A 4,050-nucleotide genomic window follows, 5' to 3' on the forward strand; every position below is an offset into this window, starting at 1 on the left:
TAGTGGCGGCGGATGAAGAAGGACATCGTTGAGTATGCGGCTAGGTGTTTGAATTGCCAGTAGGTTAAGTATGAGCACCAGAGGCCAGGTGGCCTACAACAGCAGATGCCTATACTAGAGTGGAAGTGGGAGCACATTACTATAGACTTCGTAGTTGGGTTGCCATGAACATTGTGGAAGTTTAATGTAGTTTGGGTCATTGTTGACAGGTTGACCAAGTTGACACACTTCATTCCGGTAGGGACTACTTATACTTCAGAGAGGTTGGCACAGATCTACATTTGGGAGATAGTTCAGTTGCACGGTGTGCCCATTTCCATCATATCAGATAGAGGCCCTCAGTTCACTTTGCATTTCTGGAGAGATGTTCAGACTGAGTTGGGGACCCGCGTGGAGCTCATCACAACATTCCATCCTCAGACCGACGGACATTCGGAGTGGTGTGTGATTGACTTTGGAGGACAATAGGATCAGTTCTTGCCTTTGGCCGAGTTTGCTTACAACAATAGTTACCAATCCAGCATCGAGATTGTCCCATTTGAGGCTTTATACGGTCGACGATGTCATTCTCCTATCGGGTGGTTTGATCCCGGAAAGGCTAAGTTGAATGGTACAAATTTGGTTAGATATGCCTTAGAGAAGATAAAGTTAATTCAGGAAAGACTTCGCACAGCTCAGTCCAGACAAAAGAGTTACGTAGATCAGAAGGCGCGTGATGTATCATTCATGGTCGTCGAGAAAGTCCTCTTGAAAGTTTCGCCGATGAACGGTATCATGAGATTCGGGAAGAAAGTCAAGTTGAGCCCAAGGTTTATTGGCCAATTTGAGGTGTTGAGGCGAGTTGGGGAGGTTTCTTATGAGCTTGCTTTACCTCCCAGCTTATCGGGAGTTCATCTAGTTTTTCACGTGACTATGCTTCGGAGGTATCACACCGACTTATCTCATGTGTTAGACTTCAGTACCATTTAATTGGATGAGAGTTTGGGTTATGAGGAGGCGCCAGTTGCCATTATTGATAGGCAAGATCCTCAGTTGAGATCCAAAAGGATTTCTACGGTAAAGGTCCAGTGGAGGGGCCAACTAATCGAGGAGGCGACCTGGGAGTCCGAGGAGGACATGCGGAGAAGATATCCCCATCTTTTCCCTAGCTCAGGTACTTTTCTATGTCCGTTCGAGGACGAACGTTTGTTTAAGAGGTGGAGAATGTAACGACCCGACTAGTCATTTTGTTTTCTAGAACCCCGTTCCCCTAAATAAGAATTCCCATACTTCTTTTAACTGATTTACGACTTGCGGGGATGGTTGCTTCAGGATTTGGAAGAGTTTGGATTGAAATCAAAACACTTGATTCCTTAAGGTTGGCTTAAAAGGCCAAGTTTGACTTTGGTCAATATATTTAGTAAACAAACCCGAACTTGTGTTTTGACGGTCCTGGAGGGTCCATAGTTAAATATGGGACCTGGGCGTATGCCCGGAATTGAATTCCGAGGTCCTAGCCCGAGTAATGAATTTTTGTTAAAAATTGTTAAACTGGAAATCTAAGGATTTAAAGAAATTGAATAATGTTTGATCATATTGGTATCAGGATCATATATTTGTTCCGGAGTATAGGTCCAATATAACATTTAAGTCTTGTATGTGAAATTTGGTAAGAAATGGGACTGACTTGACGTGATTCGGACGTCCGGTTGTAAAAATAAGAATTTTAAATGTTCTTAAGGATTTCATGCGTTTTGGTGTTAAATCTATAGTTTTAGATGTTATTTCGGCGATTTGATATCTCGAGCAAGTTTGTACAATGTTGTTAGACTTGTGTGAGTATTCAGAGTGGAGCTCCGAGGGCTCGGTTGAGTGTCGGACGTGGGTTGGGGGTGAAAAACACCCCAGTTTTCTGGTGTTTCTGGGCAAAGTTGCAGGTCTCGTAAATGCGAGGAAATGTTTGCAATTGCGAACCCCGCATTTGCTAGGAAAGCATCGCATTTGCGATGAAGCCTGGATGGGGGCAGTGGTCGCATTTGCGACGTTTTCTTCGCATTTGCGAACCCAGCAGGGTTTGCATTCGCGACCCTTCTGTCGTATTTGCAATCAAGGCAGGGGGAGGCCCAGTTCGCATTTGCGATCGTTTTGTCGCAATTGCGACTTCGCATTTGCGAACATCAGGTTTGCAAATGTGACATTAGAGGCCTGAACACAGCTTTTAAAAATGGGACTTAGGACATTTATTTCACTTCACTTCTACACTTGGGCGATTTGGGAGCTTCCAAAGAGGGGATTTCAACCTAGCATTGTGAGGTAAGTTATTTCTACTTAATGTGAGTTTAATACTTGGGTTTTGGGTAGATTAACACACAAAAATTAGTAAAAATCATGGGATTTGAGTAAAACCTAGGGTTTTGATAAAAACAAGATTTAACCACGAAATTTTGTATGGAATGGAGTAAAAATTATATTTTCTCGATCCTTAAGCGATGGGTAATAACTTTCTTCCAAAATTTCCAGAATCCGGGCACGTGGGCCCGGGGTCGAATTTTAGGAATCTTGTAATTTGGATTGGGGAATCACTCTAATGGTTGGGATTTGTGTTTACTGTAAAAATGGTAATAACAATTAAATTTGTTGATAGGACTCTAAAAATACATAATCTATTTTGATGCTAGTGTGTTAAGTAGTTGATGCTATGTATGTGAGACTTAGAAACGAAATAAGAGTTAAGGATAAGGCGAATATCAAACTGTTAGGCCAATAATCGGGGCCTCGAGCTCGTCGATTCAGGGTTTCGAGGTCGATCCCGGAGCTCGGCTACAAGCTATCAAAGGCACTCGCTATGCGATTAACAGTTATAGTAAAATTAACGGATGCTCTTTATGGCCAATGATAAGCAATAAATGATGAACAAACGTGAAGATAATAAATGAAAGCAAGAATATCAAGAGAGTATATCAGAGAGAAAAGAGAATGTTCTTCTATATTTCTTGTGGAGCAGCTGGAGCAACAACAAAGAGGTTTACAAAATGTCAATGACCCCTTTTATATAGGAGGGGAATCCCAACATAGTACAAAAGCATCAATTACAAAAATAGGGGGATGGGACAACTAGATGGTACCAGGCTCTACTAGTACTAGATGCATGCCTAGGGAACTCCCCATTCCCATCATGACCGCGACCAACATTGTCGTTAGGTCGGGCATCAATGAACCTCGAGGGAGGGAGCTCGACCACATCCTCGCAGGCTCGAGGTCTTGAGATGATTTCCTGAAATGCCTTAATGACGAGAAATTGGACCCTCCAATTTCGCCGTATACAGATAGTCTTCGCGTTTCTTAGAACGAAGTAATATAAAACGATTTTGAGCCTCCGTTCCAAGGACATCACCGCCATGATGTTAGCCTATCAGAGCATTAAATGCCATGCTCAAAAAAGCATGCAAGGGTCGCCATCAAACGCGACTATCGAGAAACTCACGAATCGCTATTGGCTCGTCCCTTCCTCTACCCATGTGGTTCCTATAAATATATTAACCTTTTGATAATCCTTATTTTCCCAACATTTCCGAATTCGCGAATCCAGACCCATCTCATTTTACATTCTTCATTCTTACTTTCTTGGAGTTGATTTTACCATCGCAATGGCCAGAACTTCCAGGACGGTTCCTCGGCGGAATGAAGTCGCCTCTTCATCCCGGCCGTCTAAGGAGAAAACAAAAGTGGTACCCACCTTGGGACAATGTACTCCCCCCAATCTTGACATGTCGAAAGATTATACCATCGATAAACCCCCTGCTACACCGAGCCGATGTGAACGTGTGTTCCGGTACGTCAGTGTCGGGACCGATGTAGGGACGGTAAAAAAGGACTACTGATGGAGGAAGGCAATTGAGGTGGAGATTCCCGGCCCTGATGAGAATATAACGGATTACAAAGCCAGTTTCCTCCACGTATATACTTATCCCTTTACTTTGGGTCCGGCCGATCCTTCTAGATCCCCTCCCCCGAAGATAGATCTGGTCATCCTCGACTTTTGCGATAAATATCAGGTGACGCTCGGTCAAA

The sequence above is a fragment of the Nicotiana sylvestris genome, chromosome 8 (assembly GCF_000393655.2).
Source record: "Nicotiana sylvestris chromosome 8, ASM39365v2, whole genome shotgun sequence".
Lineage (NCBI taxonomy): Eukaryota > Viridiplantae > Streptophyta > Magnoliopsida > Solanales > Solanaceae > Nicotiana > Nicotiana sylvestris.